The 26,706-nt window shown below is 45.5% G+C and overlaps 1 long non-coding RNA gene across 1 annotated transcript; it reads left to right on the top strand.

Moving 5' to 3' along the window:
- On the top strand, positions 1 to 26,074 carry LOC147701342 (uncharacterized). Its single transcript, XR_015297450.1, has 4 exons — positions 1 to 100; positions 3,313 to 3,370; positions 14,432 to 14,482; positions 25,382 to 26,074. It is a non-coding gene; the product is annotated as an uncharacterized LOC147701342 (long non-coding RNA).
- The last annotated feature ends 632 nt before the right edge of the window (positions 26,075 to 26,706 follow it).

Below are 26,706 nucleotides of genomic sequence, written 5' to 3' on the forward strand. Positions count from 1 at the left end.
GGCAATAGTGTGGACTATGTAAACCCTAGAGCAGGAAGAAGATGCTCATTCAAGCCGACCTGTGGACGAAGACCTTCTGCAGCTCCAAAGTCGACACTAGGTATGTTTCCCTTCGCACTGCCTTCGAGCAGTGATTTAGGTTTCACCAACATGTCTTTATATTCGTTGTTTTGACCCATGCCTTCGACCACAATACTTCATTTCACGGTGTGATTTAACTACGGCAATATATTCAACCCGTGCGAATTCCTCGTGAGGATTGGCGGCTATTGTCTCATTTATTTTCCTTCTCAAACCACCGTTTCAGTAATTACATTTAATTGCCCTCCGTTTAATTAAATTGTTTTAGTATATTTGCTTTTTTTGACCACACTGCCTAATAGTAAAGTAGGCAAAGCAGACAAACTAAAGGCCATATTATCAAACCCGGGCGATAAAATTATCGCCGCTTTATCGGCAGGAAACTGCGGCTAAAGTGGCGATAATGGGCTTGATAATAGGCTCTATGGAATTCCAATCGAAGCCCATGGTAGATGGGAAGGACATCTAACTCAAGCCTCGATTGGAATTCCATACAGCATATTGTCTTCGGAATTTTTGCAGGTAAAACTCGTGCCCAGTAGGGAGGAATTTCTGGATCAAATAGAACCTCACCCTGCAAGAAAACTATATACACAATTAAGGCACGACTGCCTGCCACTTGGGGCACTGACCTGCAAATGGGCAGGTCAAGAGGAGGTAATCTGCCCTGTCTGCAACAATGAAGAAGACATTGCCCATGTTTTGTTTTTTTGCCCTGCCTATAGCGTAATCCGGAGAGCCTGGCTGGTACCAATATGTAGAAATCAGGGACTAAAACATTGTGCTTACGCCGTTAGAATTTTAAAATATGATACATCCCCCCTTATTGTGTTCTCGGTCTCCCGCTTTTTGTACGGTATGTGGCGCAGAAGGTCCACTTTGATTAATTGTGACTAATTTTTAATGATGGCCATTTTTTGTGGATAACTGATTGTTTAATAATGTTTTAACTGCTGGTTCTTAATTATTTATGTATTTTATTGTATGTACATACTTTGCTTGTGCTTTTATGGTCGTTGACCGAAATAAAGTTATAACGAATATTATCAAGCCCAATATCGCCACTTTAGCGGCAGTTTCCTGCCGATAAAGCGGCGATAATTTTATCGCCCAGGCTTGATAATATGGCCCTAAGTAAGAACCATTTTGGAGAGCGCGATATCGAGAGATAAAATCGGGGTGAGAGGACCAAACTGACCTCGAGCATCCACAGTTTGGAAAAGAAGATAAGCAGAGACAGTCACAGAGAAAAAGAAGACATAAGCAAAAGACAGAGTGAGTATTAGAGAGTGAAGGACACTTAAAAAGACACTGAGATTGATCCATGTGCGTGAGAGTGAGAGACAGGGAGAGAGCAAGTACATTTCAATGGGAAGTAACTGCTCAGACCCAGAGTTACTGGGTGCTTTGTCGGGCAATTTTTCAGGATTTCGTCATAAAACACTTTCCACCTCATCTGAGCGGGCTGAAAGTGTCCACTAAAGTGCGGGTGGGCATTAGAAAGCATTGCCTTCTCACCCAGGACTGCTGCAGGGGGTGGACAGCGGCCATGCAATTCTGCTACTTCAGCCCCAGCCCTGCAACAACTTCAATGGGCCAGTGGTCTCCAGGCCTGAATTATCGGGTTCAGAGTTCTCACCCATTGATGTTGCTTTAGATGAATTACCCAAGCTTTGCATTGTGTTTTCAAGATTGTCCAATCACCAATTGATATACCTTTCCTCAACATTCTGTCCATCTCTGACATCATAAATCAACTTTGCTAGTTCTTAGACATTATTTCAGATTTTACATTTCTTAGACTGGATCCTTGATCTTTTCTACTGAATAATGTATCCCACAACCAATGAAAGAAACGCTTCTATTTTCTATCTATCCAAAAGAAGAGAGAGTAGTTAATAGCCCTGAACTGACAGCTCACAGTGACTGTCTTTGCCTCTTCTCACCAGCCTGAATAACGCATATGCTTCTGTCTCTGGTCCTACTGATGGCATTCTTGGGTTCGCCCTTAAGGACCAAACAAGGAGTTAAAAACACTTACAGCCTTATTCATGAAGGCTAAATCGGCTCGCAAAGGGCCGGATTCTGAGAATCCGGCCCTTTGCGAGTGCGATTTTTGCATTTGGGATTCAGCATCCCAAATGCAAAAATCGGTAATTGCTAAATCGCTAAATTGCGAGGAATTACATTTAAGGAATCTCTATTTGAGATTCCTTAAATGCAATTCATGAAGCATTTGAAAATTGCGAAAATGCAATTTTGTGCCGCTATTTACCGAGAGGTCAGACCTCTCGGTAAATAGCAAAAACTTAGAAAAATGCTTTTAAAAGCATTTTTCTAAGTTGCATGTTGCACACACACATGTCCTTTGGACATGTGTGTGCGCAACACCTGTTTCAATTTGCATTTAAGGGGTGCTACAGGGTGTCCTTTGGACACCCCTGGCACCCTTTAAATCGCTATCTCATTTGCGAGTAGCAAATTGCTAATCGCAAATAAGGAATACTCCCCATGCATTCCTATGGGCCTTTTGGCCCATAGGAATGCATGGGGAGTTATTCCTTATTTGCGATTAGCAATTAGCTAATCGCAAATAAGGAATCAGTGGGAATCGCAATTAATATTGCGATTCCTACATGATTACCGTTTTGCGAGTCTCAAATAGCGATTCCTTATGATTCGCTATTTGAGCCTCGCAAAACGGCCCGATCATGAATCAGGCTGTTACTTTCCTGCTGTGTCCTGCCACTTCTAGTTGGCCCCTGAGCATGAAGATCCCTTACACATGCTCGCGGCTCCATATGCAACAGTAACAGCGCCCTTCCATTCTGCGTCATCGCTCAGTAATAATAAACAAAGGCTTTTTCAATGGAATTGCACAGCTCTCTGGGACAATGGCTTAAGTATCCCTCTGCAGTGAGATTATATAGTTATGGAACAATTTGGCACAAAACAAATCTGATTATTGTAAAATGCCACTGCCCTCTTGTCCCATTAGAGGGCACTCCCTTCCAGTTCGGTCTGTGAGGATGAAAAATATGCATCAACATCCACTTAAAGTTAATAATACTATTTTGCAAGCAGTGGGAAAAGGAAGATAATTAGATCCTGAAGGTACTTTGCAAGCACCGTTTCATATCTCACCACTACTCTCAGTCACTCATGAACCCACGCCTTATTAAACAAATCCACATAGAATGCTCATGTGTATGCAACTTCTTTTCTTTGCAGGACATCGTGACTCTCAAAATGGTGAAGAGAACGTCTTTCCTTCTTGTGCTGGCAGCAGGTGAGTGCAAACCAAGCTTAAAGTAGAGAGTCTGGAGGATCAACTTGAGGAGTAGAGGGGAATTTAGGGCCACATGCCCTCTTGTTCTCAACTTCTGCACCTTGAAAGGGCAAGTGTTGAGAGGCTTATAGCACTATCACTGGGAGGGTCTTGTGTTTTGTTTTCCATTTTTACAAGTCATGGAACACGTCTAAATTGTTTTTTTTTATTTGTTCTCATTCTATTGAGTTGGTGCAATAGCTTCTAGATAATATTTGCTCACTTGTTGAACAGTTAGTCCTAGGCCTCTGGAACAGCACTGCCCTCATCTCTTTTACTAACAATTTATCAGAATTCCCTTCATGGTCCTTTTAATCTGCTGCTAACAATCAATTAACTAAACCTAAACTTCTAAAGAGCATCTTATAGAGTTTCATTTAGAAAGAACAGACAGCAGGAATGAAGTATCTGCAAAGAGCCATTGGCTGATAACAAGGCTTGACAGACAGGCCTTCAAGCCAATGTATGAAGAAGACGCATTCAAACAAGACAGCGGCTGAATAGGGCTGATTTAAAGTCTTTTTCTGTATGCCATATTTTGTGTGTGTGGGCATATGTGTTTGAATGTGTAGGCACATGTGTGTGTGTGTGTGTGGGTGTGTGTGTGTGTGTGTGTGTGTGTGTGCATGCGTTTGTATGTAACCAGACCTACATAAATGCAAAATCCAAAAATAACATTAGCCTGCAACATCATTTATATACATGAATTTGATTAAACCTAGGACAAAGTTCAATGAATGAAAGAATCAAAAGTCTTAGACACACCATTCTAAAAGAGAAGCTATCCCATGTCAGGTACAAACCAGATAATCAGCAATATGCATCATGAAACTAGCTTCAAATTTCTTTGGAGATGACTTTCTTCTCACTTTTTTTTTCCTTTGGAGTTTTATATAGCACGAACATGACACAAAGGTATTAGAGCACTTTACATGAGCACCAGTTGTGTTTCTAAAGAACATACTAATATTTTTTTTGTTAGGCACAAGGAGAATAAGGGCCATATGTATCAAGCAAAATTGCATTCGTAAACACCGAAATTAGCAGAATTTCGGCGCTTCCCAATGCAATTTTACCAAATGGTATGTATTAAGGCAAAATAAGGGATCCCAGAATTTGCGATTCCTTATTTTGCGATTGTATTTAAGGAATCACAAATGTTGCTATTCCTTAAATGCAATGTAAGAAGCATCAAAAAAGTGCAATTTGGAACTAAGGAATTGCAAATTACCACCAACTTCAAGCTGGTGGTAATTTGAGATTTCTCTGAAAAATGCACTTTTTTTGCATTTTTCACAGTGCAATGTGAAGCACATACATGCCCTTAGGGCATGTACGTGCACCACATGTGCACCTATGCTTATTTCAGGGGTGCATCAAGGTGTGCTTTTGACACCCCTGCACCCTTGAAATTATTCTCATTTTTCGATTCTCAAATTGCGAATCGCAAATTGAGAATAACTTCTCATTCATTCATATGGGCCTCCTGGCCCATACAAATGAATGGGAAAGTATTCCTTCATTGCGATTCGCAATTTGCTAATCGCAATTAAGGAATATTAAGAAATCGCAAAACAATTGTGATTTTTTTACATACATCACTATTTGCAATTCTCAAATAGCGATTTCTAAAAAATCGCTATTTGAGAATGGCAAATCAAGATGTTGATACATATGGCCCTGAGTGATTTGCCCAGAATCACAGGATGATAAGCGTCAGTGCCAAGACTCGAACCCAGATCTCCTTATTTGAAGGCAACCACCCTAGCCATTAGGCCACATCCTGTCCCCTTTAGGCCACATCCTCTCCCTTCCCTCTCCTTCCCTTGAATGTATGCTTCTGTTTTGCAAGCCTTAACATCTCAATTGAGCAATCAATGATTACGTTTAAAAGAGGGTTCCATTACTGAAGCATTAATCTATTTTCTGTTCAGAAAATCAGTGGTAATTAAGGTTAGACCCTTCAGCCTTAGGGTGGTCTTCCCCCAAATTTTTGCCTTCCTCCTCCACTTTTTCTGACCTGATTTCTGCATGTATTAGGACTCTGCACACTTTAGTACTGCTAATCAGTGCAAAAGTGCTTGTACTCGCTCCTCTAAACATGTTAATATTGGCCTATACCTATACGGTATATTTATTTACTTATAAGTCCCCAGTAAAGTGGCACTACCAGTGCCCGGGTCCTGTAAATTAAATTCTACAAGTGGGTCTGCAGCACTGATTCTGCCACCCCCTTAAGTAGCCCTTTAATCATACTTCAGGACTGCCATTACAGAACCTGTGTATGCAGTTTTTTAAACTGCTATTTTGACCTTTTATCAGCCCCAACCTTCCCTTTTAGTACATACAAGTCTCCCATAGAGAAAGCACAGGACAGCCCAAAGGGCAGGGTGTAATGTATTTCAAAAGTAGGATTTTTACATTCAAGATTTACATGTCCTGGTAGTGAAAACAACTCTTTAATTTGTTCTTTACTACTGCAAGGCCTATGTCTCCCATGGGTTAGCATTGCAGTTGCCTTATTACATTTTATAAGTGTCATTTCCAATGGGAAGAAATTACTGGTTCAAGTTTGGTGTCGCTGGAATTCTAATTGGCAGAAATTGCTCAGAGCATCACTTCCGGTCGGGGAGGCGGAGGAGGTACATCCCGCCCGCGACCCTATTAAAAAACAATGTGTATGCGGCCACCAGCGGATATGCGCAGCAGGAGTGTTTCGGCGCGCCCAAGGGAAGCCTGTCTGCGCCTGACCAGGCGCAGGGGCCAGGACCCCTGGTCCGTTCGGGCCACAAGTAAGGATTAAGTACTCAGGAGAGGAGTTACTTGGACTATCAAAGCCCACTGATAAAGCATACAAGCATAATATAAATGTAGATAGCGAGGCACTAAAATGTGAGCACTCTAACATGACCTTAATTTGTAAAACATACAAGAATAACGAGGGTATGCTGCACTTAGCATTACTAAACTGCAGGTCATTGGCCAAACACAAATATGAGCTTCATGACTTACTGAGGGAAAGATCATTGGACGCTCTATTTCTGACCACTCCAGATGTGCAGGACGCGTCCCTAGTGAATATACACTAGTAAGGCAGGATCGAGAAGATCAAATAGGTAGCGGAATAGCTATAATCTATAAATCCACAATGAAGTGTGCGATTGTTAGACCTGGCATCTTTGGCGTGACTTCCCCTGTCTTTTTGCCTCCGCCTCCTTTATTTTTGACGCTGTGCTGGATTTCGGTTTTGCTGATATAGATGCTTTGGGCACTTTGCCACTGCTGATCAGTGTCAAAGTGCAATTGCTCCCTGTGTAAATTATGATTGTAATTGGTTATCCATGATTGGCATTTTTGTATCACCAAGAAGCCCCTAGTAAAGTACACTGAGTGTGCCAGGGCTGGTGATACAAATGCTACTAGTGTGCCTGCAGCACTGATTGTGCCACCCACATGAGTAGCCCTAAAATGGTGTCTCAGGCCTGCCACCGCAGTGCCTGTGTGCAGTCTGTGAACTGCCATGCCCTCCGGGTCAGTGTCCCCACTGACCAGGCCCAACCCTTCCATTTCTGTACACATTGGTCACCCCTATGGAAGGCCCAAGGTACCCCCTTGGGCAGGGCACACTGTATGTGAAAAGTAGAGCATGTACCAGTGCAGGTGACAAGCTCTGTTAGTGAATTACAGCCATTTTTATTTTTTAACTATTGTAAGGCTACCTTGCCCATAGGCTATCATGGGGAATGCTGGCTACAGTGGCTACCAGCATACCTTCCCATAGGAGCAAGGTAGGACATACAAGTCTGGTATCTCTGAACTCAGAATTTTAGGAAAGGTTGTTTTTAAATCCTGTGCTTGAGAACAGAACTTTTAGAAAGTTGCTGTTCTCTTGTCTGACCTTTCTGTGTGCCTTGGCCTGTTTGTGAATTGACTGTCTGGTTTGAGAGTGACAGGGGCTGGGGAGCCCCCAGGAGGCTGGCTGAGTCATCCCTAGGCTGAATGACTGCATCTGTATCTTGAGTGGTGGGAGGGGATACTACCTGGCCTGAATGGGGCTGTGCCTGCCTTCCACAGTGCTGGCTCCACCTCCTGCTGGGCGGCTGACGACCCTGCCCCTCTCTCTCTGAAAGGAAAAGAGAAGCCAGGAAAACAAAGTACTCAAGGAATACCCAGAACTGGTTCAGACCAGGCTCAGAGCCCTCTTGCACAAAGGGAACAAAAACTTTTAGGGGTATAAGCACAGGACTCCTGACTACAGAAAATTAGATCATCCTTTAATCAAGAAGAAACCCCTGCCAAGGAGAAAGCTGAAAGTGAACAAGGAAGACTATCCTGCGGTTGCTCTGCTGGACTGACCTGCTGTTGCGTTGCTGCCAAGGAGAGGGGAAGGACTTTGCTTTGTGCTGCGTCCCCTTGCTTGAAGGAATCTCCAAGGGCCTGAGAAGAGCTGGCTCCCTGTTAAGAAGTCCCAGGAACAAAAATACTTCACCCCTAGCTTCCCTAAACTCTGCTGAGAGAGTTCTGTCCTTCCTAGAGTGCTTGGGCCAGTCGTGGTGCCTCTGGAAGTTGTACCTGTGGTGGGAAGCTGGAAACCAAGATTTAAAGATTTTTCTCCAAAGTTTATCGCATTGCTCGCTTGCAGAGCGCATCCCAGTCAGTGTGAGGAAATTCCCGCCGCTAAGAGGGCCAAGATCGTGGCAGCGCCTGTTGCCGCTGCCAGAGCCGTCGCTTCCTTCTTTTGCGGGACGCACCAGTCCGGTGCGGGAAGATTACCATCGCTGCAAGTATCGTCGCAGAGCCTTTCTTCACTGGGTGAGATCGTCGCACCACTTGCTTGTGGGCCGCATCACGTCATTGTGAGAGTCGTCGCAGAGTCATCGTATCGAGGGACAATGAGAGTAGAAGATCGACGCTGAGCCGCGCATCGTCGCTACACCGGAGATCGTCGCCGCCCAGAAGATCGTCGCATCGTACCTTTTGCGAGCTGCTTCCACTGAAACCTGGGCACAAGAATCCACGCAAGGTATCGCATCCCTCCCCGCACAGACCAGAGTCACTGCGACACACCATCTACATCGAGCGGGGTTGTCGCATCGCCTCCCCAGGGTCTCAGGGATGACGCATAGCTTACTTTTCACCACTACAGCTTTTCACTTGGAACTTTTGTTGCAACTAAAGGAACTGTTGGCTAAAGCGTGATGCAACTGTGAACAATTCTAACGCAACCTTAAGTACTCATTTGAAACCATATTCTTGAACTGGTCAGGAAAACGTGGCTTAGCTACTCTCCATTGGCTGCCCATACGGGAGAGCGTTGTTTTCAAAACAATATGCATGACTCACCGCATTGCCCAAGGTAAAGGACCAAAATATCTCCAAAAATTACTGACCAAGTATCAACCCAAACGCCATTTGAGATCTCTGGGCTGTATGCTTTTTCAAGTGCCCAGAATCTACCGGGCGCGTATGGGCGGCCGGTCCTTTAAATACCTGGCCAGTAAACAATGGAACTCCCTACCCATTGAACTCCGGATGGAGCAAACGGAGAGGAGCTTCCGTCAAAAACTAAAAACGTATCTGTTCCCGAAGCTATGAGTTTTCTTTCCTTTCCTCCCTATTTCTATTCTCTTCTTCCCTCGGGAGCGGCCTAGTCCTTTGTTTATACAGCGCGGGGACACACTGTTACAAGTATAACCAGGCGCTATACAAGATGCTTTTATTATTATTTATTATTATTATGTTGGATTTTTTGTCGTTTTGGTATTGTGTAGTTTAGATTAAATACCTTTCATTTTCTAAACTGTTGTGAAGTCAGTTTGTGGTGTTTTCACTGTGTTACTGTGAGTGTTGGTACAAATACTTTGCACATTGCCTTCAATAAGCCTGACTGCTCGTGCCAAGCTACCAAGTGGGTGAGCAGGGGTTATCTGCAGAATGTTTCCTCCTTACCCTGACTTTAAGCAATGGTCCCTATTTGGACAGTGGTACCTACCTCTGCCAACTAGAGACCCCCCAGTTCTAACAGAGATTAAACAAGCCGACCTAGAAAATTGTGAGTCGTTCTTATTTACCCCATCAGTGGCAGAAGACAATATTATAGCTGGCTTTCTAATCTACCGCCCACCAGGTTCAGTATCACAATTCATGGGGAGCCTACAGGAGAAAGTTGAGCACCCAGTTCTCCAATACAAAATGTTTCTGGTGGTAGGTGATTTGAATATACACTTTGAAAACAAGCAGAACAAAGAAGCTCGCACAATATGCAAGGACCTGTTGACATTAAATTTAGCACAAAGATTAGAGGCACAAATACACCAAGGGGGTCACACTCTAGATCCAATTTTTCTAATCTTTAAGGAGACAGAGGTAGGAACACCAGGGCCAATCCCTTGGTCAGATCATTATCTAGTCTGCCTTTAGAAAGAGGCTAGAACAACCAATTAAGCAAATTACAACAAGGAAGTGGAAACATTTTAATTCCACCTCTTCACCCAGGCAAGAGGATAAAACTCCCACGCTGATGGATAAAACTCTTATACTAAACAAAGACATTAACCTAGCCAATAAACAACTGGAAGACTGGAATACAGAGGTATTAGATGAGATAGCACCTTGGAGCACCAGGACCCTTAAGAGACAAAATGCAACAGCTCCTTGGTTTAATGATGAACTGATGACGGCCAAAAAAAGTGTAAAAAGCTGGAGCGAGTATGGAGGAAGAAATATTGTATTAGGGTCACAGAAAATTACAAAAAGGAACTAAAACAATATCATTCATTAATTAGGAAATCCGGATGTAAATTTTATACAGAAAAAATTGAAAGGGCCAGTAACTCCTCCAAAGAAATGTTCGCCAAACTGAAGTCTCTCAGAACATATGAAAATATAAGTGATACAACTGCCTCTGTAGAGAGCTGCAATAAGGTGGCAGACTTTTTCGCTGATAAAGTGACAATAATCTATGACACCTTCCGGGTAGACGCTCGACAGGGATCTAGCCTGACTTGTGGAAGTTAGACAAACTATGCTGGGGTGACTCTGGATAAATTTAAGATGCAGGAATTGGAAGAACTAACAGCCACAGCAAAAGGGACAAAATCTGGCTCCCCTTTAGACCCTGCAAGACTCGAGATAGTAATGGAGGGGAGGACCTTGATTATGCCATATATCTCAGAGCTCATTTCACGTTCCTTTCAGAATGGTGTACTCCCCACAAAATGGAAACAGTCTATTGTTAGCCAATTAAAAAAGAATCCTTCGTTAGAGCAAAATATACCAGAAAAAGTATGTCCTATCTCACTACTACCGTTTGTCGCCCAGATTGAAGAAAAAGTAACCAATGAACAAATGGTTGACCACATCAATAGGAGTGACCTATTGCATCCCTCTCAATCAGGTTTTAAAATGGCCCACTCCACAGAGTCAGCTTTACTTCTGGCCACAGAAACACTGAGAAAATATGCAGACAAAGGACAAATGGCCGCACTGATCTTGGTAGATCTCAGTGCAGCGCTTGACACCGTATCCCACAAGCTGCTCCTCCTTGGATTACAGATTTGCGGCATTATTCGAAGCGCTCTGATTTGAATGACATCGGTTCTCTCAGCACTGAGCATTCAAGTCTTCATCAGTCACATTTATCTGAGAGTATTCCCAGGCCTCAGGGGGTTGCACAGGGTTCAATTTTGAGTCCCACTCTCTTTAATCTTTATGTGGGACCACTGGATGAGCAAGTGGAGAAACATAAGGTGTCAATTGTTTCCTATGGGGACGACAAGCAGCTAATTGTGATGCTATCTCAAGACAAGAACCAGGCAGCAATTTCTTTTTCCACATGTTTAGAAGAGGTGGCAAACTGGATGTTGAACCATTACCTCAAGTTAAAAGGGAGTAAAATGGAGGTAATGGTTGCAGGCAAGGCGCCATCCATATGGTTGTCCACGGGGTGGCCTGAATCACTAGGCCAACTACCTTCCCCTGAAATTGAAGTAAAAAATCTCGGAGTCTGGGTGATTCCGAGTTGACATTCGATAGTCAGATTCAGAAGGTAGTGGGTAAATGCTACAGGGCAAAGAAAATGCTGAGAAAAGTCTTATATCTCTAACCACCTAATGCTAGGAAAACCATAGTACATGCGGTAATAACCTCCCAATTGGATTATGGAAATGTACTATATCTTGGCGCTACAAAAAAAAGATTGTCCAAACTACAGAGGGTGGAGAATGTGGCGGCTCGATTGGTACTTAGCCTTCCGAGAAGAGCTAAACGTAGAAAGCCCTGACAGTACTACACTGGCTGCCACTGGAAAAAAAGAGTCATGTTCAAGGCAATGTGCCATTGCCACCGCATTCTAGTAAAGAATGGCCCAAAGTACCTTCAACGGGTAATAACGCAATACATCCAAGGATGGAGGCTGAGATCTATGTGGAAGGCACTGGTGACTGTACCAAGAAACTTAGAGCAAGAATGAGGGCACACTCATTCAGGTATCTAGTAGCAAAAACGTGGAACACTTTTCCAATGTTTCTAAGAATAGAGCCATGTGAGAGTAGATTCCGTAAACAGCTAAAGACCTTGCTGTTTTCTAAAAATGAATAAAGTTAACTCTTGGATAGTTTGTACAACACAGTACGGCATGCAAATGCAGCCGCATCCTTTTCAGAGGCTCTGTATTAGCACAGGAACACACCGGTGGTGTAACCATGCATGCTACAAATGGATAAATAACTAAATAATTTGAAATTCTAACTTATGATGAAGTTGTTTTAAATTGCAATTCTGAAAATGCCACTTTTAGAAAGTTGACATTTTCTTGTCCTAGCCGTTTGGTGCCTGAAGCCTCTAGCTGGTTGTACGACTGGGTGCACTTGGGCTTTATGTATTTCCCCAGATAGCCATCCAGAAGGGGAGCATAGATTTGCCGGGATGGGCCGTCAGTGGCACGATGGGAGGGAGGAGTTCGACACAGCCTTATTTACACCTGAATAGGATATAGACTGTCTTCTCACAAAGAGTCTAACATCTCTGCATTGTCACTCTAGCCAACTTGGAGCCAGGGCACTTTAATGCCATTGTCTAGAAGCTTCTCCCACCTTCCCGAACCAGTGCACCACGGTATACAAAATGGGCCTCATACACCACCACTTCAGTGCGACTTTCGCATCTGAGGATACCCTGCCATGAAGAAGGACTGCTTTGCTGCTGAAGGACTGCCAATCTGCTGGACTCCTGCTTTGCTGTGCTGACCTGCTGCCCTTTTGCCTATGTGAGAAGGACTAGACCTGCATCTATTGAACCCCAAACCCAGAGTGACTCCTAGGGCTTAAGGCTCCCCCCCCCCCCTGATCTGAAGCCACAGGGACCTAAGAGGCTTCCAAAAAACTTGTATTTTCACCTGGACTCTGCAATTTGTGAGTCTGCCCTGCAGAGTGGTGCCACCCCAGTCCTGCACCCTTGTCAGTGAGCCTTAGGAGCTCTGCCAGCATGTGGAACCAGCAGATCTGATGCATCTCCTCTGTTGCATGGCGCAAATCCGAGCAGGACTGCAGGGATTGGACCCATTGCAAAGACTCACATTGATGCTGCAACTTGTGTCACCTTTGGAACCAACTCTGCGTGATGCTTCCCCAGCACAGGAGCTTGCATCTCTTGGCGACAGCAGCCTTGACGACAACTACAGACTCTGCATTGCAGCCTCTCAGATCTTCAGAACCTACGCATCACCTCAAATGCGTGTTCCATCCCCGACAACAGACTTCACATCACAAGCCCGATTGACAGGATCGTCAAAGTTGACGCAAGTTGGGGGTCTGATTGTGCCTTATCCTGACAAGGATTGTAGTTTCTGCTTGACCAGATACAACATATCTCAGTCAACCAACAACCAAGTTTTTTACTACTACAATTAGTCATGATACCATGTGCAATATTAGAGGTACAGAACATTGTCTCACACTTCACTGCAAAACACACTTATGCCTGTGTGTCAAACCCAGATGGGGGGTGGTGCACCATATCACAGCATATGCACTGTTCCCAGTACAGGCACAGACCATGTGTACACCCTCCTGCAAGGGGATACTCGGATGGTCCCTGGGACTGCCTGTGCTCCTTTCCATCCTTTTTAGTGGGTGCCTTCTGGGGGTGTGTAATTACAGTGCACACTGTCAACAAATACTTTGCCTTTGCACCCTCTTCGGTATTACAGTGTTTTGTATTTGCATGGGTCGATAACCCCACACCAAAGAAGGAATGTCTCTTTTATATCATGCCGGCACACATTTAGTGCCTGCAAGATCTATATCATGGGAGAGCCATTTCGTAATAACAAATTGCTCTTGGGGCAGTATAAAAAGTGGGCATACAGCCTGTTGCACCACTGGTGCAATTTCTGTGAAACTGCCCTATGTGCCTTGTGAGTAAACAAGCGACTCTTGTAAATTACGTCACATGACCACATAAACTTGATCAAAATCCTATGTCACCCCCTTTATAATGTTAATGTTACCTTTTCATATTGATATTTTCAGTTGAGATGAGATTAAGGACGTTGGGCCCAATTCACAGAACTAACTTAGGACAAAATTCTAAACTTACTACCATTTTGGTACTCACAGAAGGCACTTACTCATTTTGCCTTCTGTGAATACCAAAATGAGTAAGTGCACTCACTCGTTTTGCTATTCACGGAAGGCACTTACTCATTGATGGGTAAGTGCCTTCATTGAATATCAAAATGGTAGTAAGTTTAGGATTTTGTCCTAAGTTAGTTCTGTGAATCGGGCCCTTCGTGAGCAGTACTTTGTAACTGGTGTCCAATATGATGTCAAACAAATTCCATTTTCTCTGCTGCAGTAAACTAAATGGCATGTTGATTTTTGGTTTAATTCTAGCTCGGTGATCGATGTTTAACTGGAGGATATCTTGCTTCATCCCAAATTGTTTTATTATCTGTAAGGAAATTTGCAATAGGAGAAGCGACAACGTGATGCTTCCATTTATGGTTATATTTTTCTTTTCCAGTGCTAACTGCGATGCTTGGAACAGTAAAATGTCAGGATGGTGATGGCACTGGTAAGTAAACGTCACACATGTATCATTCTGTGTGCAGGGATCCATTACTGGACATCTCCTGTTTCGTTTCATAGGATTATCTTTTCATAATTTAATTGATCGAATGAATCAATTTTTAGTATCACTGTGAAAGTATTGTTTACATGATGGTAATGCTAGGGCTAACCCTAAGGATAGAGTCAGGGACAGGAGTAGTGGTAGTCGTAGGGTTGAAGCCGATGGCTATATAGTCATTGTCGAGGGCTCATGGTTGTATTCAGTCTAATTAAATTTACCAATTTAGCGCGGATCTTTCTTCCTTTTGCTTTTATTAATATTCTTTTGTTTGTTACTGTTGGCCGCATTCCCTACTCAACCTGTTGACTTTGAACTCTGGTTTCCTCACTTGTCCCTCTTTTTTAGATTAGAACTGTCTGTCTGTCTGTGCTGCAACTGATTCTGTGACTCTGGGCTTCTTTTCCTCAAACCTTTATCAATCTCACTTTGAGTGCACCCTGTGCAGGAGATGGGTGATGGGAGGAGGTGAGTTGTCTGGGCAATGGCAGAGGGTTTGGCCTCACTCCAGTATCACCTTTGGCAATGTGTTGTGGTAATTCCACTCCTTGAGTAGTTGTGTAGGAAAATATTGACAGTATATAACACTCTTATTTTGTTAGATTGTAATATCTTTCCACACTCATATTGGTTGAATGAATGAATCTGTTTGATGTCACAATGAAGGTGTTCAGTTTGCGGCCATTGCCCTCCTAGAGAAACATTGCACTCCTGGGGTAACTGGCAAAACCAGGAGATGGGGCTGTGAACGAAAAGCAAGCAGGCAAGAGGCTGTTCAATGACAAACAAATGTGCCCTCATTTCACTTACATCGGACATGATCTCTGTGATGGTGCAACGCCATCATCCCATTCACACAGCGCACCTGGAGCGAGAAATCCCCTAAAATTGTAAACCGATACTTGTATTGCGCACTACTCACCCGCAAGGGTCTCAAGGCGCTTGTACAAATACCGCTGTGGAACCCATCCTGGCTTTCCCTGTGAGGCGTTGACTCCTGGGCACCCACAAAGTGGAGGCCAGGCATCCTTAGCATTGTGGGGGCTGTTGTGGAGATTAAGCAAGCTATTGCCCAGAGTTGCAGAGTCAGACTCCATGATTGGAATAGGCACCGAGGCGAGAATTATCAGGTCCGTGGAAATTTGAGCCCAAGACCCGCTGAGGCCGTTGTGGAGATTAAGCTAGCTATTGCCCAGAGTTGCAGAGTGGGACTCCATGATTGGAATAGGCACCGAGGCGAGAATTATCAGGTCCGTGAAAATTTGAGCCCAAGACTTGCTGAGGCCGTTGTGGAGATTAAGCAAGCTATTGCCCAGAGTTGCAGCGTGGGACACCATGATTTCAATAGGCACCGAGGCGAGAATTATCAGGTCCGTAGAAATTTGAGCCCAAGACCCGCTGAGACAGGGAATTGAACCCTGGTCCCGGGCCAGACCTCTGCATCAGGGTCTGCCGCTCTAACCATTGAGCCACACTTATCCCCTGCCTCAGATCCCTCACATTTCACCCAGCCCTCATCTCTGCCTGTCCTTGAAGCCCTACAGCATCCGACTCACAGCCATGACTGCAAATCCCATGGAGTTCTTAGCTGCCAATGTTGGAGAAAAACAAAGGCCCCCTGAACTATATTTGTTCGATTCCTAGGACAGGGATAAAACATGTGCAAAAAACAATTCCTAGGCAACCATAGATGCATACATATATAAATTAACGGAGGGTCAAGTCAAGTCAAGTCAAATAATTTATATAGCGCGCTACATACCCAGAGGGTCTCAAGGCGCTTGTAGAAGGGTGGGGGATTACTTGTCGAATATCCATGTCTTAAGTTGCTTTCTGAATGCTAGGTGGTTCTGAGTGAGGCGAAGGTGAGTGGGAAGTGAGTTCCAGGTTTTAGCTGCTAGGTAGGAGAAGGATCTTCCTCCCATGGTGTTTTTGTTGATGCGAGGTACAGCAGCAAGGGCTTGGTTGGAAGAGCGTAGCTGGCGGGAGGGGGTGTAGAAGGAAAGTCGTGTGTTGAGGCATTCAGGTCCAAGTTCGTAAAGTGCTTTGTGTGCGTGGGTTAGGAGGCGGAATGTTATCCTCTTATTGACGGGGAGCGAGTGGAGGTTTTTCAGGTGACCAGAAATGTGGTCTTTACGCGGGATGTCTAGTATGAGTCTGGCTGATGTGTTCTGGATGCGTTGGAGTTTGTTCTGGAGTTTTGCGATGGTTCCGGCGTATAGGGTGTTTCCGTAGTCCAGGCGGCTTGTAACCAGTGCGTGGGTGACCGTTTTCCTAGTTTCGGTGGGGATCCAGCTACATGTTTTTTAGAGCATGCGAAGAATGTTGAAACAGGATGATGAAACGGCGTTGACTTGTCTGGTCATCGAGAGTGAGGAGTCCAGGATGACGCCCAGGTTCCGTGCGTGGTCCGTCGGGATGGGTGCTTTTCCAAGGGGCTCTGGCCACCAAGAGTCATCCCAGGCGGAGGGGGAGGTGCCTAAGATGAGGACTTCTGTTTTGTCTGAGTTCAGTTTCAGACGGCTGTGTTTCATCCACTCGGCTACTTCTTTCATTCCTTCATGTAGGTTGGATTTGGCGGTGTTAGGGTCTTTGGTGAGTGAGAGGATCAGTTGAGTGTCATCAGTGTAGGAGATGATGTTGAGGTTGTGTTGGCGTGCGATGGCCGCGAGGGGGCTCATGTATACGTTGAAGAGGGTGGGGCTGAGTGAAGATCCTTGTGGTACGCCACAAATGACTTCGGTGGCTTCTGACTTGAATGGTGGGAGGCGGGCTCTCTGAGTTCTTCCGGCAAGGAACGAGGTGATCCATTCCAGTGCTTTTCCTTGGATCCCGACGTTTCTGAGGCGTTGTAACAGGGTGCTATGACAGACTGTGTCGAAGGCTGCGGAGTGGTCGAGGAGGATGAGGGCGACTGTGTCTCCATTGTCCAGTAGAGTTCGAATGTCGTCTGTTGCTGCGATGAGTGCGGTCTCAGTGCTGTGTTTGGCTCGGAAGCTGGATTGTGAAGAGTCGAGGGATTTGTTGGTTTCGAGGAAGGCGGCGAGCTGGTTGTTGGCAGCTTTCTCGATGACTTTGGCCGGGAATGGAAGAAGCGAGATGGGGCGGTAGTTTTTGAGTTCGGTGGGGTCAGCTGTGGGTTTTTTCAGAAGGGCGCTGAGTTCGGCGTGTTTCCAGCTTTCCGGGAAGGTGGCGGAGTTGAGGGAGCAGTTGATGACGTCTCGGAGGTGTGGAGCTATGATGGAGTCTGCTTTGTTGAAGATGTGGTGATGGCAAGGGTCTGTGGGGGATTCTGAGTGGATGGAGTTCATCAGGCGGATGGTGTCCTCAGTGGAGATTGGGTTCCAGTCATTCAGGATGTTCGAGGGGGGTGAAGGTGCGGCAGAAGGTTGGGTGGGTTGGTCTCCGGGTTGGTTGTCGAAGCTGTTGTGGATGTCAGCGATTTTGTCGTGGAAGAATGAGGCTAGGGAGTCGCAGAGGGTTTGAGAGGGAGTGATGTCGTTGGAGTTGGCAGTGGGGTTAGTAAACTCTTTGACGATGTTGAATAATTCCTTGCTGTTGTGGGCGTTGTTGTCTAGTCAGTCTTTGAAAGCGGCTTTCTTGGTAGTCCGGATCAGTTGGTGGTGTATGCGGGTGGCGTTTTTGAAGGCGTCTCTGGTGCTGGCGTTTGGGTTTTTTTCCAGGCCTTCTCAAGGGAGCGACAGAGTTTCTTGGATTTCTTAAGGTCATCGTTGAACCAGGGGGCGTTTTTGCTGCCTAGTTTGATTTGACGTTTTTTCAGAGGTGCTAGGTTGTCGGCACTGTTGGTTAGCCATTGAGTGAGGTTAATGGCTGCTTGGTTGGGGTTCGAAGAGTGGGCAGGGGGGTTTTGAAAAAGCGATGAGGAGATCTGGTCGATGGTGATTTTATTCCAGTTTCTTCGCAGAGTAGGTTGAGGATGGTTGTGGGTTGTGGTCTTTTTGTAGACAAAGTGAACGCAGCTGTGGTCCGTCCAGTGGAGATCTGTGGTGTGGCTGAAGGAGATGTGTTTGCTGGAGGTGAAGATAGGGTCGAGTGTGTGACCTGCGTAGTGAGTGGGGGTGTTAACAAGTTGTTTGAGTCCGCGGTTGGCGAGATTGTCCAGAAGGGTGGTGGCGTTGCTGTCGTTGCTCCTTTCCAGGTGGAAATTGAGGTCTCCCAATATAATGTATTCCTCGGAGGGGAGGGCATGTGGGGTGATAAAGTCAGTGATGACTTCAGTGAATTGTGCTCGGGTCCAGGTGGCCTGTAGAGGAGGGTGCCTCTGAGTGTGGTCTTGGGGTCGGTGTGGATCTGGAAGTGAAGGTGTTCGGCGCTAGCGAGGTTGACGTCTGAGCTGGTTGAGATGCGGATGGAATTCTTATGGACGATGGCGATGCCTCCTCCTGTATTGTGGGTGCGGTCTTTTCGGATGATCTTGTATCCTTCCAGGATGGCAATGGTGATGTCTGGGGCTGAGGAGGCGTTCATCCATGTTTCTGTTAGGAAGGCGACGTCCGGAGAGATGGTGTCGAGTAGATTCCAAAGATCGATGGCGTGTCTGTGGACCGAGCGGGTGTTGAGCAGGATGCATTTTAGTTGGTTGGTGTCGGATCTTTGTTTGGAGTTAGTGGATGGGGAGTTGGTCTTGGTCCTGTCAAACTTGCAGGAGTTGCATGTGAAGGGTCCATGGGTGTGTTCAGGAGCGGCTTGGGCGCAGTTGGGGAGTCGGCCGGGGTTTAGGGCTAAGAGAGTGGAGGCGTCGTATGTAATGCGGGTGGGGTGGGTGGTACGAGGGCCAGGGGGACTGGCGCTGGGCGCTGTCCAGGCGTGGACGGGCGTAGACGGGCTTACCTTTGGCGCACCTTCGGCGCGGCCGCAGCGCGTTGACGCAGCGCTTTGGGTCATCAGTCATAAATGGACACAGGAGGGGGCGGAGCGTGGGAGGGGCCGCAGGGAGGTGTGATCGGAGTGGGGGACGGGCTGGCAGGCACAATAACAAACACAGAAAATGGCCGCAACAACACAGCGCAAAGCACCACGAGATCGTCACAGCACAAGTGGGGAAAGTTATTGCAAGAGTGGGCAGAGGCACCTCTAAATGTATGAGCAGCAGGCAGAAATAATACTAACACTTAAAAAACGCAGCAGGCAAATTAGCGAGTCACTCGAGTGATGTGGGCGGAGCTTACAGCTGATTAGCGCTACCGGAGTGCAGAGCACAACCCAAACACAGCTGGTGGCAAAGAAATACAAAGCGCTACGATACCCAGATTTCAGGGAGCCTGGGGGAGCGACCGATGCTGAGCGAGGTCAGGTTGGTCACAGCGGACGATCAGGAGGGTCCGTTCTATGTTATCCGTGGGAGGGAGGGGCCGCAGGGAGGTGTGATCGGGGTGGGGGGCGGGCTGGCAGGCACAATAACAAACACAGAAAATGGCCGCAACAACACAGCGCAAAGCACCACAAGATCGTCACAGCACAAGTGGGGAAAGTTATTGCAAGAGTGGGCAGAGGCACCTCTAAATGTATGAGCAGCAGGCATAAATAATACTAACACTTAAAAAACGCAGCAGGCAAATTAGCGAGTCACTTGAGCGATGTGGGCGGAGCTTACAGCTGATTAGTGCTACCGGAGTGCAGAGCACAACCCAAACACAGCTGGTGGCAAAGAAATACAAAGCGCTACGATACCCAGATTTCAGGGTGCCTGGGGGAGCGACCGATGCTGAGCGAGGTCAGGTTGGTCACAGCGAACGATCAGGAGGGTCCGTTCTATGTTATCCGTGGGAGGGAGGGGCCGCAGGGAGGTGTGATCGGGGTGGGGGGCGGGCTGGCAGGCACAATAACAAACACAGAAAATGGCCGCAACAACACAGCGCAAAGCACCACGAGATCGTCACAGCACAAGTGTGGAAAGTTATTGCAAGAGTGGGCAGAAGCACCTCTAAATGTATGAGCAGCAGGCAGAAATAATACTAACACTTAAAAAACGCAGCAGGCAAATTAGCGAGTCCCTCGAGCGATGTGGGCGGAGCTTACAGCTGATTAGCGCTACCGGAGTGCAGAGCACAACCCAAACACAGCTGGTGGCAAAGAAATACAAAGCGCTACGATACCCAGATTTCAGGGAGCCTGGGGGAGCGACTGATGCTGAGTGAGGTCAGGTAGGTCACAGCGGACGATCAGGAGGGTCCGTTCTATGTTATCCGTGGGAGGGAGGGCCCGCAGGGAGGTGTGATCGGGGTGGGAGGCGGGCTGGCAGGCACAATAACAAACACAGAAAATCGCCGCAACAACACAGCGCAAAGCACCACGAGATCGTCACAGCACAAGTGGGGAAAGTTATTGCAAGAGTGGGCAGAGGCACCTCTAAATGTATGAGCAGCAAGGAGAAATAATACTAACACTTAAAAAACGCAGCAGGCGAATTAGCGAGTCACTCGAGTGATGTGGGCGGAGCTTACAGCTGATTAGCGCTACCGGAGTGCAGAGCACAACCCAAACACAGCTGGTGGCAAAGAAATACAAAGCGCTACGATACCCAGATTTCAGGGAGCCTGTGGGAGCGACCGATGCTGAGCGAGGTCAGACTGCAATTAAAGCTAGATTATACGTTACGTTATTTTATTCATTACAAAAGTACATTATTGTTAAAAAAAAAAATACATATAGTAAGACTGTGGCATTAAAGAATAAAAATTACATACATAAAACATTTTTCTCTTGTTATACAGTTAAAATTCATAAACTAATAGGAAAATTATTAGTCACGTAGTAATTTATTCGACGCGCATTCTTAGGTGCCAAGTCATTTTAAGCAAGGGAACTGGGGGGCATATTATCAAGGGGGTTTATCTCCGCTTTTTTGGCTTTAAAATCCAAGAAAGCGGAGGTAAAATTATCTCCCTATTACCTAGCTGTCGCTAACACCAGTTAGCGACCATGTTGGGCCCCACTTTGCATGTCAGTGATATTTATCACTAATGACATGCAAAGTGGGCGTGCGAAGATGTTAGCGACTGAAAACAGTCGCTAACATCGCTATCTCCTATTACCAACTTTTGGAGATATTCGCGCTAAGCGCAAATATCTCCAAAAGCTAACACCTGCCCTGAGCAGTTCTTAGCCATGTTATCCAATGGGAGGTGGATAACATGGCTAAGAGCATTAGCGATATTCATGCATTGCGGCGATTTTTATCGCATTTGCGATAAACCTTGGTAATACCAAGGTTTATTTGCGGTACAAATCGCCGCAGCTCTGCGGTAAATTTCTGCCTCTAACCAAGCAATAGCGATAATTATCGCTATTGCTTGGTAATATGCCCCTGGGTTCTTTATCCCTTTCTAATAACCACAGCCATACCTGGGACGCAGTGGCCCCTCAAACACCCGAGGCCTGGTGTCCTTGCACCTGCTGAACTATGGATAGGTATGGGGTGCCAAGGGGTCTCTCCAGAGATATTTATTTCAACACATTGATGCTTCCCCTTGCAAGACAGGTGACTGCTCCAAACGCTCACATTAGGGGTGAACTCCATGTGCCTCATTCATACCTCCACGAGGGAGTGGCTATAACTAGAAGGGCTGGAAAGATATCGTTTCATTCTAATTTGGTTGCAAATGTGCACCCTGGTTAAGTTCCAACCTCTGGCCTCTCAAGAATAATGCTCTGAAATCGATACGTGCTACATAATATCAGTAGCACCAATACATGTTTAAATGCATACTCCAGTCATATTATTTGCAATCTACCTGTCGTCTATGACACAGATCTCTTTGGGTATCTATCTGTCTCTTATGTGGCTCTCGTGGCATGTCTAAGCTTCCCAGCAAGCCTATTTTTGGTGACATTTGTTGGTAATCTGGCATCCTCTTGTGGATAGTTTTGGTAGTACCGTAGAAATATGCAGTACTTATGTACATCTCACAAACAAGGACCAATAAAGAGCTCCTGGCCTCGGACCGGCTTCATAAAAATGTTCCTACTACTCCTAGTTCTAATGGACATAATCATGTATTGTTCCCTTCTCTACTAATTGCAGTACCACGTTTTTCTCAGGCAGCCATTTCGTTCCCTTCGGGTAGATATAACCTTTAAAAACACCGACAAACATGTAGGTGACTGGACTGGGAACCAGTGGGATTTCCCAAAAAGTTCAACAGTGTAGACCTTAGGTAGTGAAGAGCGGCAGCAAGGGAAGTGCATATATAGTCTTTGGCAACACCAAAATACCACCAAAGTCAATATTCAAAAACAAATATATTTTCCACCGAGATTCAATTTAATTGATTTCAATGGCACGACATTGTGCCGATCTGAGATGGGGATCAGAGAACATTTAAAAACAAAAATATGGGGCCTTATTTATGAGGCCATGCGTCAGTTTTGCGCTGCAATTATTTCACTTTTTATGATGCAATGGCAGAGTAAAACATGCAACCTGTTGCGTTCTATTTACAAAGTGATGTATCTAAGCAGATGCGTCACTTTTTCGGAACACCTGCGCTACATTATACCTGCGCAGGCACGCAACACCCACTCAGCTCACGGGGCTTCAGCCCCCCCCGTCGTGTGTGTCAGCCGGGGCTGACACAGCGTTGCGGGCTGGCCACCATCTAATTGCAGCCACACCCGAGTACTTAACAGGTCTTTAAAAGACCCTTTACTTGTAAATTTGGCGTTTTTTATGTTTTCACACCTTCTTTCAGTCACTCTGTCTATGCTTGGAAGAATTAGCCCCCCGAAATATTTCCCAGCCCCCCACCCGAAATTTGGCTCTAGCTGCCCGCCTGTACCAGTGTCCGGTATAATGTATGCAGGGGGCGCTTTCTCACGCAAGTAAGCTTAGTAGAAGTGACGCAGTGAAATCTATGAGATTTCACTGCAACACTTCTTGGACACCATTGCGTCATTATCTTACGCCTTTCTCACAGCAGGCGTAAGACTGACGAAGGCCCTTTCACATGGGGCCCCATGTGAAAGGATACATTGCTGGGGTTGCGTCACTTTTGTCACACACTCCAGCAATGCAAAATGTTTGTGCCTACAGATACGTCAGAAATACTGTATCTGTAACTCCTTGTGACATGATATGTCATAGTGTAAATATGACGCATCCAGCATGTCGCAAGGAGGGTTTAATGAAAAGTGACGCATCGCTGTTTTCAAGTAGCGATGCATCACTTTTCATAAATGAGGCCCTGGATTTGGTTTGCATTTTAATCAATTTCTGAAGTAACCATTTCAGTACAGAAGTGGTTTCTCAAAAATGTCTATTAGAGAATAGCTATGCACTGAAACAATTCGTCCGTCAGACAATTGGTTTTATTTTAAGCAGTTCAGTTTTTTAAGAAATACTGTCTTTCAAAAACACGGACTTAGGCATGTGCAGCACATGCAGCACGTGGTTGGAATTTCATGTCACAATCCCAGTAACGTAGCGTGGGGGGTCCACAGGGGCAGTTGCTCTAGCCGCAAAATTCTTGGGAGCGTTACATTTTAAAAGAAAGTATTGTGCCCCCTAAGACGTGGACCGTTAGCCCTCCCTGAGATAAAGGGTTAAGGGGCTAAATACTCTTTTGAAATGTTGCTGCACAATCCTCAGAACTGACAGCGAAAGGTCTGTGCTCCAAGTGTCCCAAACTTCCAGGTACTCTTTACACGTTTCTCGAGGTGAAACGACATGGACTTCAGCAGGATAGCACCTTTTTTACCACTCAGCAGGACCACACCAGGGATTCAGTTACTAATTATCTTATTAGGGCATATGAGTGAACATCTGTGCCATAAGAACGAATAATTCATGCAGCGAGGCGCAGCAAAACAAGTTGCTGAGCTGCGTTGTATTGACAGAAAAGAGCTAAAAAAAATTGCTCCATATTTACCAACATATGGTGCTGTTCAGCTCCCTCTATGCACTGACGCACTTGTGGCTACCTGGAGGCAAGGCAAGCACCCTTAGTAATGGTTGCCAGCATTGTGGGTAGGATCATCTCTGTACAGGACGGGATACCTTGCTGCACAAAAACGATCCTTAGAGGCATATTTCTCTCTCTGTGTGTGCCGTCCAATACAGCACACATGGACAGAGGAAGTAACGAGGAGAAAATAAGATATTTCTCCTTGATACACCTCTGTCAGGTAGGCGCACCATTTTGACTCAAAACCAGGTTTACAAGTGTTTGTACATCTGAGTTTGTGTCAAAATCAGCCGCGGCTTGTGCAGGTAAGAGCGGTGGTGCGGTGAGGCTGGGTGAGGGGGTATGACAACATACGACAGTGAGGGGAAATTAAATAAATAATTAATTTTACAGTGTGGTCGTATGTCCAAATCCCCCCCACCGGGTCCGACCGCTCTTACCCGCACGGACCACGGCTGGTCAAAATGCATGGGGGGAAAATGCTCATGTAATACCTCCCTGTCATGAAGTAACTTAGGTCTAGTCTAAAGCCAAAGACACAGTCCCATCAAGGACACTAACACATACATGGTACAACTGTCCTTAAGAAACCACATTAATCGATCCACAGAAACCATTTGCCTATTCATTTACACTTATAAGTGGTTATATTTCATTTTGCTAGCAATCCAGGTGGTGATTCCGTGCATATTGTTGCAGTGCACCTTCCTACTGCCCCATCCTGACTTGTTTTATGTCATGCGGCTCAGGTCTGAGGCTTTAGAACTCTGTCAGTCGAAACCATACTGTTCTCAGATGTTGCCAAATTGTACTAAACCTGATACATATTAATTTCAGAGCCTGTTATTAGAATGCATTGAAACCACAGTGCTTTGGGACATTGTAAAAATGATCTATTACAATGCTGTCATTTCCCTTACAGAAAAGTGTGGCATGAACATGGTGTACTCATCCTGCGCTGGATCCTGTCATAAAACTTGCCAAGATGTCTCCAACATGGGTCTACCTAGGAGCTGCACAATGGAATGCAGACCAGGATGCGAATGTGTGCCTGGATATGTCCTACAGAATGGGAAATGCATACCTGAGAAGGACTGTCCCTGCAACAAACACGCCCACTATGAGACCTGTGGCTCTGCATGCCCACTTACATGTGATAATTACAGCAATCCACCACAATCATGCATATTGCCATGTGTGTTGGGGTGCTTCTGTGACAAGGGCTATGTGAAGTCTGGGAACGCGTGTGTACTTCCAGGGCAATGCTCTGGAGCAACCTCCTCATGAAGGGGTGAAACAATGTACCCATAGCTCTCTGAACACTATTTAGGATGCAAACATACTTGATTCATAATTGTAAACTCACCAATATGCAATCAAGGGAAATCACTGAGTTAACATTATATTGCAGGGACTTTCAAGTTAAATAAATTACAAGTGAGATTAGGAGTATAACTGATTGGACAAATATCACAAATATCATGGGACAGAATGTTGTGGCAAAAATATTGAGGAAAAAAAAATATTGTGAACGGTATTTTCTACAATACTCGTAACATCTAACGACTCCAGCTCATGTTGGATACATTATTAAAAACAAGGCTTTTTGGCGATCAACACGATGCATGTTGGAATTTTTGAGTCTTTAGTAGTAAAATATATACTATAGTTCTCAATAGACACTACGATAGTGGCTAAACACATGAGCTGGCTAACCAGATTCATTTTTCAATAATATGTTCATCTAACTTGAACATTCTTTCAAAGTGGATTGAAAAATAGATATTTATTTCTCTGCTGTAGAGATGCGTTTGTAGTGCTACTGCAACAAGTTCCAATGTCAAGAAAGTAGCCCAGTAAGTAAGGCATTAGGACTGCAAATACCTAGACATTTTCTGCTGCATGAAATGCTCAAAAAGCAAATAACATTTAACAAATTAAATGGGCATATTATTTATCATAGGGTTTACCTCGCCCGACGCCACCCCAGGCGACGCAGGCCAGTCTGCGTGGCGCTGTGTGGCTCTGTAAATCTAGCAAAACACAAGGTGGCACAAGTTGTTATCTTGCTTCACACTGCGTGGTGAGGGCGTGACATGGGTGCAGCATGAGTGTTCCCACGCATCCACCCATGCATTCTCATGAATTCCCATATTTACCAAGTTTGGTAGACCTGGGAATGCGTCTGAATGTATTGCCTCCCCATTTGAGGCGCAGCCAGCAGAAAATATATGTATTTCTCTTTGC

Source organism: Lissotriton vulgaris, chromosome 7 (genome assembly GCF_964263255.1).
Source record: "Lissotriton vulgaris chromosome 7, aLisVul1.2, whole genome shotgun sequence".
NCBI classification, from domain to species: Eukaryota; Metazoa; Chordata; class Amphibia; order Caudata; family Salamandridae; genus Lissotriton; species Lissotriton vulgaris.